This window comes from Symphalangus syndactylus, chromosome 1 (assembly GCF_028878055.3).
Source record: "Symphalangus syndactylus isolate Jambi chromosome 1, NHGRI_mSymSyn1-v2.1_pri, whole genome shotgun sequence".
Classification (NCBI taxonomy): Eukaryota; Metazoa; Chordata; class Mammalia; order Primates; family Hylobatidae; genus Symphalangus; species Symphalangus syndactylus.
Window position 1 is genome coordinate 36459932 of NC_072423.2, and position 13490 is coordinate 36473421.

A 13490-nucleotide genomic window follows, 5' to 3' on the forward strand; every position below is an offset into this window, starting at 1 on the left:
AAGAATCCCTGTGCTTCCTGTCTCATGGAATTCTAGGAATTATTATTTGCATAAGCCCTTTGAAAACTGCAATTACTCTCTAAGCAGTGCTCTTCTAGCGGTACCAGGCTGAGGAGTGAGGGCAACCGGGACGAGCATGCTCAGACATGGGTGTGAAAGGGTGGATACTGTGAATGGGCAGTGGACAGTGTGTCACATCTAGCTGTGGACTAATGGACGGTGAGGCTGGACAATACTGAAGACTCGGGGGATGGGATGTTGGGACTTGGAAGGGAAAAATTTGCCAGTGTTGTGGTGCTTAACGTCCCTGCCGTGAGTGGTGGAACTCTGTCCTGATATGATGCTGTTCTTCATCCTTACATCAGTGGTGAAAATAGACTCCAGAGCTCAGCGTTAACCCAAATAAAAGAAGGTTCTCTGTTAAACACAGGCAGATAGTAGATACAGCAGGAGAGGGAATGGCCAATAAGGGGTATGTTTTAAACATCCAATGGTTATTATTATTGCTTTTTTTTTTTTTTTTTTTTTTTTTTTTTTTTTTTTTTTTTTTTTTTTACCAGGGAACATTGCCGTTTTACCCATTTCCTACTTGCACCCAGGACAGTTTTGGACTCCATAGATGAGTGTTCTTGGGCTAGGCACTGATCCTCCTGGGAGCCTTGTTTCCCTTACCTGCTAAATAATGATAGAACCTTCTTATTCTGAAAACAAAGCACTAAACTGATTGACTTCTATGGTCTCTCTGATTAGAGAGAGGCCTATCTGTTGAGCCACAAACTTTGACCTTTCCATGGATATATTAAAGGTGGACATTAAAGATGTTGCCATGGGCAACCATCTTACCAGGAAGCAGGAAGGTGGTTAAATAATAAGTGCAAACGGAATGTTGAGAGCTTGATTTAGTTAACCTACTAATTGGGAAAACCAAGGTCAGGAGAATGTGAATGATTTGTCCAGTGCCGTTTTGCTATTTGGATGCTGGGGGAGGTCTATGTGCCTTGGTAACCTATTGACCAGAGCCACACTTCTTCTTTCACACCAAACCCAGTTGCCTTTTGCTTGACATCTCCACCTCCATATTCTCAGTCATCCTGGAAAGAATAAATGTGATGTGGCCTGTGTCCAGAACCAGGGTGCTTCCTTTTCTTTCCTTCTGTTTCCTTCTATGCATTTCCAGTTTACTTAAGGTGGGACTGCTTGGATCACTTAACTTTGTTGGAGGAGTTTTGGTCAGTCCTTCGTGATGTTCTCCCAGGCTCTCATCTATGGGGGCTTGGACCCCAGGAAGGCCTTGGAGCCAGGGCAATGGCAGGGGCCACTGGGGAAAGCTAATGCTGTAGATCTAGGATGTGTCCCTATTTTGACACCTAAGTGGTACTGGAAAGAATACAGTATGACTCAGGCTGTATCCAGAACCTGAATGATTTAACACCTGGTGTGGGTTTCTATTTTAAGACCTGGGATGTATACTTGTTAAAATAGGGATGTGCACCTATTTCAGTATCTACCATTAATCTCACATATTTGACAAAAGCTTTATTGGCTACCTAGTATGTAAGGCATCTGTTAGAAAGTGAGAATTTTATTGAGGAATAGGGTTTGCTTATGTTGTACCAGAGATTCTGAGCTCCTTTGGATTTAAAATATTTCTACTCTAAAAGTGTGTGTGTGTGCGTGTGTATATGTGTGTATATATATGTATGTATGTGTGTATATATGTATGTATGTATATGTGCTCTAGAACATGTCTGTGGTGTATACTTGGTAAGGAAAACAGCATCAGCAAGACTGGAGTGCTTTTGTGTTACCTGTCCCCATGGGTCACTGTTCTTAATAGTAATTGTCTTAGTCCGTTTTTAGTTGCTATAAAGGAATACCTGAGGCTGGGTAGTTGATAGAAGAGGTATATTTGGCTCATGGTTCTGCAGACTGTACAAGAAGCATGGTGCCAGTAAATGCTTCTGGAGAGGGCCCCAGGCTGCTTCCACTCATGGCAGGAGGCAAAGGGGAGCCAGCATTTGTGGAGGTCACATGGCAAGAGAGGAAGCAAGAGAAGCAGGGAGGTGCCAGGCTCTTTTTAACAACGGGCTCTCGTGGAAACTAAGAGTGAGAACTCACTGCCTTCCACCCTGGAGGGCATTAATCTATTCATCAGGGTTCTGCACACATGACCAAACATCCCCCATTAGGCCCCATCTCCAATATTGGGGATTGAATTTCAACATGAGATTTGGAGGGAACAAAGATCCAAACTATAGCAGTAGCAGTGGTAACTGGGACTCTGAACAACAGCGTCCGAGGGCAGCACTGCTCATCTGATGGGTGTGTACATGCTGCTCAGGTTTGGGTTGAAGGAAGGCAGCAGGCAAAGCCTTCTCCTTGTAACCCTTGGGTCCAGCCATAGCTCATCCATGTACAGATAGAACAGGAAATATAACCGATCTTCCCATTTACTTCATAACTCCTCAAATGGTTTTCACAGTGACACCTCTCTTTTTGTGCAAAGTTTTGGATTGAGAAGATGGGGCACATCTCTCATTTTACCTTTTCTCATTAAGATGAATTCCCCCTTCCATCTTCATAGTGGAGTAGGTAAAGGGTGCATTTCACGCAACCTCATCTCTCTTTCTCTCTTCCTACACTCTACTAAGTCTTTTCTTATGAGGAACACAGAGTGTCAGGCCAGTTATCTTTAAAGTTGCAGACACAGTTGTCAACTGGATATGAAAGGACATTTCAGGATAAAGCTGCACCTGAATCTCTCTAAAATACGTTCATTTGGCCTAGAGGAGTTTGAGGTAGCTGTGGTCATCCTAGCGGATCTATGGTTATCCGACAGCTCAATTTGTTTGATATTAACACTAGATAGAGCTCTCCAGAGAATGATTTGGTTCCAAATAGGCAGGCTGTATTATTGATAGTGTCTGCTCAGTAATTCATCTCAGAAGCAGGATGGAAATCAGAGGCAGCTTTTTAAGGTCTTAGGGTAATAGTAATTTAAGCAGCAGATACCCACTTAACTTTCCTAGCTTGAAAGTCACAACTGGTTTCATGGCTGCTACTCAGTGTGTGTGTTGATTCGGGAACATTTTTTCCTTTCTTCTGATATCCTAGAATTTTAGATGGTATTATTGTGCCATTTTGCTAACGTACCCAGGTTGAACATTTCTTCTCTATTCTTAGCATTAAACTTTTCCATTCAACCCTCTGGAACAACAAATTAGCTCCATATTGCCTTATGCAATGAAAAAAGTTGGTAGACCTGGTTGATGACATGAAATAATACATGAATAAGGAGGTTTCAAAACTCTATAAGTATTTCTACAGAAGTGTGGTGGGAATGGCAGTTTAGCAACTGGGCTTGATACAAGTACCAAATAAAAGGAATATTCAGGGGCAGAGTTTCAAAGACAGTTTATTTGGGGATAGTGGTAGGACAAATGATGTGCGTGATTTCCTGTCATTGTTAGTGCTTGTATGAGGACAAAGGGAAGGGACTGGGGTTATGCACATTGCAAGACTGAATTATCATACTGAGAATAATTCTTCCATATACACTCCATCTGTAAATCTGATGTTTTTATCATGCAGTTTTGACCTTGTCCTTTCCCATGTTTGAAATCCACATGTAGTTTTCCATTGGCTATAGAATACTTTAAAAAAATCTGTAATGTGACCCCTAAGAACCTCCTGGATCTGGCTTCTGCATCTCTTGCCAGTGTCATTTTGAGCCCCTTTCACCACTGTCCTCTGTTTCCCACCCACACTGGCCCTCTTTCAATTCCTTAGTGAGCCCTTCTCCTTCATGCCCCAGACTTGTCACACAGGTATCCTCTCAGCCTGAAAACCACCTCCTTCCACATCTTGCCTAGCTACCTCCTTATCCATCTAGGATTCAGCTTGAATCATCTCCAGTGAGGCCTTTCCCGATGACCCACAGTGGGTTGGGTCCCCTGTCACATGCTGTGAATGTCGGTGCTGTTGATGCATTTATGACCATTGCAGGAGATGAGCTGCATGTGGTCTGGGATCTTTGAAGGGCCCTGTGATATGGTTTGGCTCTGTCCCCCAACCCAAATCTCATCTTGAACTATAATCCCCATATGTCAAGGGAGGGACCTGGTAGGAGGTGGTTGGATCTTGGGGGCAGTTTTCCCCATGCTGCTTTGCCTACAGTGAGTGAGTTATCATGAGATCTGATGGTTGTATAAGTGGCAGTTTCCCCTGCACTTTTTCTTTTCCTGCCACCTTGTGAAGAAGGTGCTTGCTGCTTCTTTGCCTTCTGCCATGATTGTAAGATCCCTGAGGCCTCCCCAGCCATGCAGAACTGAGTGAATGAAACCTCTTTCCTTTATAAGTTATGCAGGCTCTGGTATAGCAGTGTGAAAACAGACTAAGACATCGTATCTCCTCTTTACTGTGCCCAGCACCTCGCACAGTGCCTGGCTGTTGTGCAGAGGTCTTCAGTAAATACTTGTAGAGGATTAGGTGAACTGGAGTCCATGCTCCAGTCTGTAAGCCTTGGTAGCCTATTAGGGACATACAGGAGTTGAATGTTTATTGAACAACTTCAAAGATAGGTGTTTGAGTAATTGGAGATGGGGGAGACTGACATGCTCCTGTGGAAGGAAAATTGAGAGCTCGCTTGAGTTCCAGATGCAAGTAGGTGAGGTGTGTAAATTCTGAGATAGGTCATCTCTTGAAGACAGAGTAAGGACAAACCAACTCATGCACCCAAATACAAGGTGCAGTTTCCCCCAAGTTATTTCTTAAGAAAGAGTGGTGCTCCTATGCTTTCTCTTAATTATTTTGGTCAATGAAGTGGTTTGCAGAAGAGAACTTAGCCTAAAATAACTTCAGTCAGTGCTTGCTTTGATTGCTTAGAGAGGGCAAGTAATGGAACAGGTTTTTAAAAAGGAAAAGGAAGCAAACTTAGACTGCATAAATATTTATAGGGTTATGACCTTTCAATAAGTGTTAATGGTGATCATAAACTCTTAAGGTTGTTTCTCTGTGGAAAGCAATATACTGGTCTTTTATAGAGATGAGAATATAAATCCACTGGATGAAGAGGAGAACAACTATCCTGTGGTAGACTCAGATGTGGATTTTAAAAGTTGAATTATGTCAATGAGCTTTGAAAATGAAGGTGGAAAACTTCTTAAGTGACTTAAAGATTTTTAATATGATAGTAGATTGCTTAATTCATATACTTGATTGCTCTGTTTAGGGAGCATTGACAGTCTAGGAGCTGAAATTATGGAAGTAGGATTTTAACATTTTTAGCTACTTGATTGGATCCAGACATATCCTTTAGCTGCATGATATGCACTAGCTTTGAGGAAATCTTTTTTAGCTTTTTTGGCAAGCAGGTTAATGGATTAAGCATTGCAGCCTTAAAAAGCTGACTTACTATGGACACATCCCTTTTTAAATGGGAACTTTCAGTGATCTTTCCACTTAGGCCATTAGGTCATTCACAGTCTGCAAAGAATGTTCCCTTGTGCTCAATTCAGACTTGGGGATTTACAATCCAAGTTCATTGAAAGTGGACAGGTACTAAACTGATATGTCTGTTGTCCAAGTAGATTGTGGGAAGTCTTGAAGTGAGAGCATCACCACATTGCTTGATAGGTATTTCTAAGCCTCTGCTATCACTGCTTCCCTCACCAACAAGTATACTACTGGTATAAACCAGCTGGATAAAATGACTCAGCAGTGTTGCTCGTACACCAAACGCTTCCCATCTTGTCAATTCATCACTTGAGGACACACTGCTTACTCTGTTAACTACTTTCATAGGGCAGTAAACAAGTAAATTTTGCCTTCATCGGCCACATGGAGACTCGATTCCTTATTAGCTTCAAATACAGATATAGAATGTGTGATAGAGAGATGGAATTGTGACTGACACAATGAGATCACAGAAAGTTGACTCTCTTCTCAAGAGACTGGGTTGAGATGATACGATACCGTAGCATGTGGATTTGCCTTTTGGTTATAATTGACTTTTGTTTCATTTAAATGGCAGGAAATGTTGAATATTATAATTGTGCTATGTGACTATGCAGTTACCACATCAGAGCGACTCTTTCTTCTCTGCTTTTTTCTCCTCTCCGACTCTTTCTTCTCTGCTTTTTTCTCCTCTCCCCCGAGGTTGCTCAGTGGCTCTCTGCTGTCCCCGTCTGTGTGTATTATGTTATAGTTCTTTCTCCCGGTGTTCCACTTACCCTGGTTCTCTGTCATTTAAGAAAAACCAGCAGCAAGATAAGGAGGCATCTGGGTGGGACTTGGGAATCTACCTAATTGGCTCAGAAATCATACCTGAATTTTTAGTTACTTAGGTGGCTCTGGACAAACAGGATATTTACATGTAATTCCTTGTGGCTCTAAATTACAGGGAGCTTTCCAGTGGAAAGCATTTGGGTAAAGGGGAAGGTTATTACTGGTTCAGGAAGCCTTTAATGGAAATGAGTAAACGGAAACTCAGAAGCATGGCTCACCACTGGGGGAGGAGGAGTTAACTCGGGAAATAATCTGGAAGCGCTGAGCTTCTCTGTTCCCATGACACTTTATACGCACACATTTCTGTTGGGATTCTTTGGCTGGCTGTGCTCTCCTAGAGGGAGTCCTCTCTGGTTTTATTCACTCCCAGTGCCTAAGTCCTGCCATAGTAAGAACTACTAAGCACTTAAAATGTGCCAGATACTGGGCCAAATATTTGGTATACATTATTTAATCCTAACAACAACCCTGGTGCAGAAGAGATTTCCACCAGATGATGAAATACCTTCTGAGGAAGCCGAGCCTCAGAAGTGTAGACCCTTACCTGATGATGGGAGTGGGGACCAGCACCCTATATCTGAATCTTCACCTCCTTGCTCTTCTGTCTCCCATAGTGGGAGCCCAGCCCAATAAATGTGAAGGGAAGATGACCAACAGCACACCAGTGGGAATGTTCTTGATTTGGGCTCCCCAAATTTGCAGGACTAATCATCACCACTGGGTTCAGGAAGCGGTGTCTGGGCCCATGAACACTCCTTCAGACAGCAGTACCTGTAGAAATGATTGTGAGAAGTTCTACTGGGAGGGAGTGCAGGGCTTCGTCTTTATCTTCTAAATTCTTACCTTGCAAAAGAGTGGAGTGTGACCCACTTCTTGCAAGCACAGTTAGGTAAGGTGTTTTCATAGTTCCTACAACACAGCAGTATCCTTCCAGGTACCAAGCCACTTGGGAAACTGCTGTTTTGCTGGTGTTAAATGAAACTATTAGTTTAGAAATGCTTTTTCTTCCTTCTTTCTTCTGAACAGACCAGTGTTCCTGTTCTTGGTCCCCTAATCACAGGAATGGACAGGGAGTTTATACTGCCAGCTATCAAGTTAGGCTGTGGGATCCATTGTCCATTCCCAGGGAACTCTGCCCAGACTGCCCTGCTTCCGGCCAATGCTTTGTTGCAACTGAAACTTCAGCCTGTCTGATGCTTAATGCTGAAACTACCTGTGGCTTAACTTGGCGTGTCGTTGTTAATGGGCATTTGTACATTTTTTTCGTGTGTAATTACAAAGCACTTTACCTGTATAAAATACATACTCAGCAGGACTCTGGGCTGCTGTAAACAAATCAATATTTCCAGGAGTGGGGTAGACAGTGGAGGACTTAGAGACTGGAGATCTTTTCTTCAGGCCTGCTTTTGACTAAGCTCTTGGCAACTCGGGGAAATTGTTCAGTACTTTTAACCCTCAGGTTTCTCCTGTATAAAAGAGGATTGATAACCCTGCTCATCCTCATTCAGTTTTGAAACTAAGTTGAAATGACTCAAATACTTAAGATTACTTATGTTAGTAGGAGGGGATGGAAGTAGCATTATTATTAATTCCAGGGAGTGCAGGTTTCAAATGTCCCTGTTCTCTTCTCCCTGAAGGTCCACCTTGGCTCCTGAGGTTCACTCTGAGATAGGAGTTTTAATTCTGACAGTGCATTCATCACTTGGGAAGTTTTTAAAAAATACAGTGTTTGGGCCCTACCCCCAGAGATTTAACTATTCAAGTGTGGGATATGGGTGTTAGTGGTTTTGTTTTTTAAAGATCTGAAGATCTGCAGATAATTCTTATATGCCAGCCAGCATTGAGAATCAATTCTCTCAGGTTTTTGGAGTAGAAGTAGGCTAGAAGTAGGTATTGATTTTTAAGGTAAGACGTGGCTACCTATGTATTATGACCTACAGGACATCTAAAGGATCCCAGTAACATGGACCACCTTAGGTTTCTTATTTTCCTTTTCGCATTTTCTAATTCTATCCAAAATCCTATCAGGATTTCTCGACAAAACTGTATAGTAATATCACCATCATCATCATCATTGCCTAATACTTATGTGCTCTGATAGTGGGCTCTCATTTAATTCTTAGAACACTTCACGAGGTAGATAGAACTTTTGCCTGTTGTTCAGCTAAGGAAACTGAGGCTCAGACCCATTCATCAACTTACACAAGCTAATAAATAGTGGTTAGAATTCCTCCCCAAAGCTGTTTGACTCTAGAGCCCACACACTTGACCACAGTGCTACAGCCTGATAATTCATGTATATGGATAAATGCTGTGCTCTTCTGGACATTGTATTTACATTTTAGCTGGGGCTTTTTGGGAAAGAGTTCTTTAGCTCTGGGGAAATAATCTGCAGGCTGGAGTTTAATGTTTAATCACAGACTGGTAGGGAGAGGCCTGTAGCACATGAGGGTCTGTGATATCCTTCAAATCTGTTACCCAGTCAGCCACATGGAATTACATTTTCAAACTTGCTTGCATATTGAATTCATTTGGGGAGCTTCAGAAAACACTACCTGGTTCCCACCCCCAGAGGTTGATAAAAGTAGGATGGGGTGTTGCCTGGCAATGGGAATTTGTGAAAGCTCCCTAGGTGGTTCTAGTGTGTAGTCAGGATTGAGGCTCTTGTCATAGACGGCCACTCCCTCCAGCTGTGTATGTAGGAGAACAGCTGCTGGAGCTGGCCCTGCAGTGGAATAAAGGAACAGGGGGTTGGAGAATAGCTTGGTACTAATGCATTTACATTTGATGTAGGCATCTGCCTTCTCTAGGAAGTATGTGGGGCTCTTTTCAAAAGAACTTTCCAAAAGTCACAAGCTTTTCTTTGATAATCGGGTCAGACTTGCTATTTTATTTACTTTGATATGATGGAATTAAGTGTTGTTAAAATAGGATAGTGACAAATTGAGTGGCATGGTAATTGGGTTGTATGAGTGAGTTTTGTCTGGCTTATAGTCTGTTGGCTTACAGTAAATCTGGTAGTGGTCAGATTTGTTTGAAGACATTCCTTGAAGGTGAGAAAAAATTAAGAGGCAACACAGATCCTTGGTTCTAGAGAGTTTGTCTGGCTCATAAAATAATGGCTTTCTGTGAAAATATTTTACTGCTTTTTCATAGACTAGTAATGCAAACCGATGCCAGGAGAGAGCGTGTACAAGATACTGTTTGCATTCTCTACAACCAGAACAGTGTGTGTGTGTTTAAACTGAGATAAAATTTACATAATATAAAACTAACCATTTTAAAGTGAACAATTTGGAGTTTAGTACATTCAGTGTTTTGCAACCACCATCTCTGTCTGGTTACCAAAACACTTTCATCACTCCAAAAAGAAACCCTTCCCCTCTGAATCCTTTCCATCTCCAAACCTCAGATCATATCTGCCTTCCTCAAGTCTTTCCCAGCTACTGTGGTCTTGTCTCTCCCTTCTTAGTTCATGTGTCTGTTTCTTGGCCATATATTTTGTACTCATCATATACTGCTTTGTACTTGATTACAGAAGCAATGCATCTCGCAAAGCCAGCATGTAAGACAAAATTTGATTATGGTTAAAATTACCCTTGGAAGATCTATAAATTTCTCATTATATGCAGTATGGATGACATTGGGTAAACAGCCCTGCTCAGTAATTTATAGACACTTTAAGCTGAGAATCCATAAAGTAAGATAAAAGTGAGGAGGCAGAGCGGGGAGGTGGCAGCTGGCAGCTGTGAACCATCCTGCACAGAACAGGGGGTTCACTTCATTCTGATTTAACAATGAACTGCTATAATCTCGATGCGTGTCCATGTGTCTTTATTGTGGAGATTGACTGGACACATATCTTGTGCCCAATATTTACTAGATTTGCATCTAAAGCTTGCTTGATCAGATCTGCATATACAAAATCCTTTTAAACATCATGCAAGAATTTGGCTACCAACTTTCTCTCTTCCAAAGTCGGCATCAACTTGTTTCCCCCTCTCTCCCTGTCTTCCTTCTCTCCGCTGGATAGATGTTACTCTCCTTAGGAGTTGGTCACATCACCCCATTAGGGCATATTTTTATGTCAGTTATCGACCCAACTAGATATACATCCCTTAGGTTCAGGAGCTACATCTCCATGTTCATACTTGGTTACATGGTACTTATCACAATGTGTTTTAGGTATAAACCAGGTGCCCCGTGAATGCACATTCTCTGTTCAGTGATTCCTATACTCAGCATGAACATTTAATGAGCATCTGTTCCGTGCCAGGATGTGCCAGATCCTAGGGATACAAAGATGCCCAACAGTATATTTGGAAGATCTTGCTGTAATGAGATGAAACTGATGTGAAAGAAATGACTGCAAAACCAGAAGGAAAGCTAATCATAGAAGAATTGATAGTGGCAGCTTATGGTTGGGTATGGCTAACTCTATGGGGAACAGGAAAGGAAGTGATCAGTGAGGAGATGGTGTTGGAAGTTGGACCCTGCCCACATGGACGAGTGAGGAAGGGCACTGTGGCCTGAGGAAATAGTAAGTACAAGGACAGAGGTTGGCATGCTTTCCTGTAAAGGATCAGATAGTAAACATTTTACTATGTGTTTTTTTTCTCTGGCACAGAGTCTTGCTCTGTCACCCAGGCTGGAGTGCAGTGGTACAATCTCTGCTCACTGCAACCTCCGCCTCCCGGACTCAAGCGATTCTCCTGCCTCAGCCTCCCAAGTAGCTGGGATTACAGGCACCCACCACCACGCCTGGCTAATTTTTGTAATTTTAGTAGAGACAGGGTTTTACCATGTTGGCCAGGCTGGTTTTGAACTCCTGACCTCAAATGATCCACCTACCTTGGCCTCCCAAAGTGCTGGGATTACAGGTGTGAGCCACTGTGCCCAGCCTACTATGTTTTTAAAATGGCTTTGAATCACAGGGTCTCTGTCATTACTTTTTGTTTTTTGAGACAGTCTCATTTTGTTGTCCAGGCTGGAGTGCAGTGGCACGATCATAGCTCACTGTAACCTTGAGCTTCTGGGCTCCAGGGACCCTCATGCCTCAGCCTCCTGAATAGCTAGGACTACAAGCATGCACCACCACATCTGGCTAATTTTTTTTTTAAGTTTTGTAGAGACAGAGTCTTGCCATGTTGCCCAGGCCAGTCTCAAACTCCTATCCTCAAATGATCTTCCTGCCTCCCAAAGTGCTGGAATAATAGGCATGAGTCACTGCACCTGGCCTTCAATTCTAGCCTTAAAATGTGAAAGTATTAAATAGATAATACATCAATGAATGAATGAATGTGGCTGTGTTCCCAGGAAACTTGATTTATGGACATCAGAATTTGACTTTCATGTGATTTTTTCATGTTAAGTGAATATCCTTCTTTTGAGCTTTTTTCAACCATTCTTAACTCATGGGCTGTACAAAAACAGGCAACACAGGCAGTGTGCTAGATTTGTCCCACAGCTGTAGTTTGCTGACATATTCTCAAAGGCAGGGGAGAGTGAGATGATGTTGCAGGAATGGAAGAGTAAGTAGTTAGTATGAGGATTCTGATGCAGTGAGTCTGGAGGAAGCTGAAATTCTATGCTTCTAACCTGCTCCTAGGTGACGATGATGCTGAGGTCCTCACCTGGAAGAACAAGGAGCTAAAGTACCATTGGGGTCCCACTGTGCCCCTTATGTTGTGATAGATTTTGTGGGTATGGGACAATATGAGAAGCCAATTGTATGCCTACCAGGTGCTCTCAGTCTCTTTAGAGAGGAGAGATTTATATAACTAGAAAGGTACATGAACTCCCCTAGAATAAAAGTTGAGATCGAGCCAGGCAATGAGATTCTTCAGTGCTGGATGCAACTAACCACCCCATGAGTGGCATACGGGCCACAGGGTGATGGCCAGCAGAGTCCTTGGCTGAACTGGGACTGGGCTCCCTGGCTTCCAGGATCTACACAACATTACCTCCGTTCAGTTCCTGTTGGGATTTTCCTGTTCCTTTCTGATTATTCCTCATTCTGTTATCTTGAGCCATTCCTGACATGATTTACATGGAGTGGAGAATTTGCTTTAGGTAAAAATTTCTTGGGTGTGCTGGCTGAAGGGGGAGTCCCAGGAGTGGAACTCAGTGACAAGAGAGAGCTGTGGTGAGGCTGAAGGATGGACACTCACCTGAAGCTTCGGGACAGGAGCTTAAAGGTCATCACAGCTGGATGGATGGTGGACTTAAACGATAGCGGAGAAAGTGAGGACACCTGGGGGTAGAAGAAATGTTGACAGTTAAGGTCAGCAAATGCTCAGAAGGTTTTCTCTGGAGGTACCTCAGGACATTCCTTATATTTTACTCTGGAGCTCTCAGATGCAATAAAGCTCTTTGTTATTTTAAAGCTCTATATTATTTTACTATAAAGACATGATAATATCTTGCTATAAGGCAGCAGGCTTAAGAAGCAGGGAGAAGGTTAAGATTCTGTGAATTTGTTTCTTAGTAATGAAACAGCTGACTTTGGCTTGTATCCTGAGTTGGGATGTCAAGGATGCAAAGTGGTCGATGTTTGCTTTCTCACTGACTGGTATTCTGATTCTATTACCTTACAACTTTCACTGTTCCATAGTGAATTAGAGACAAGTGTAGGAGGAGTCAGGATCTTGCTGAAAAAAAAAAAAAAAAAAAAGCCTCTGATTACCTGGACGAAAACACTGCTTTGAAAAAAAAAGTCAGGACCAAAGTAAAGCCAGCTGGCCGCATGTGCACAGGTGACAGACTGGCCCAGGGTCTGTGCTCAGCTGTCACTCCAGGAGTGAAGTGGATGATGCTGACCCAAGCACATGTTCTGGTTGAGCTTTTGGTCAAAAGAACCATTTGTTTCAGATTTCCTGATAATATTCTATGGCCAAGAAGCCAGATGTATGTGTGTGCACTGACGGCTTCTACAGAAAATAGGCCCTGTGGAAGTTGTCTACCTATGAAATGAAAATGCAGGAATTGTTCTGACAGCTGTGCAGTGGGATCCCAGGAGATCCAGATGCTGCCATTCAGCACTCGTTAGTGTCTCTGGGAGCTTTTATGTCACCTCAGATCCTGACTGAGTTGGTCTGAGGTACAGCCAAGAATTGATATTTTCCAGGCTCCCCAGGTGATTCTGACTGCAAGTAGGGCGGGGAACCCCCTAGTTACGTTGAGAATGTGCTGGGCAAGTCACTGAC

The 13490-nt window shown here is 42.8% G+C and overlaps 1 protein-coding gene across 4 annotated transcripts in view; it reads left to right on the top strand.

Annotated features, from left to right (window-relative positions):
* Window positions 1–13490, top strand: part of MYO5B (myosin VB) — a 363462-nt gene that overhangs the window by 125219 nt on the left and 224753 nt on the right. The gene's annotated exons all lie outside the window — the stretch shown is intronic.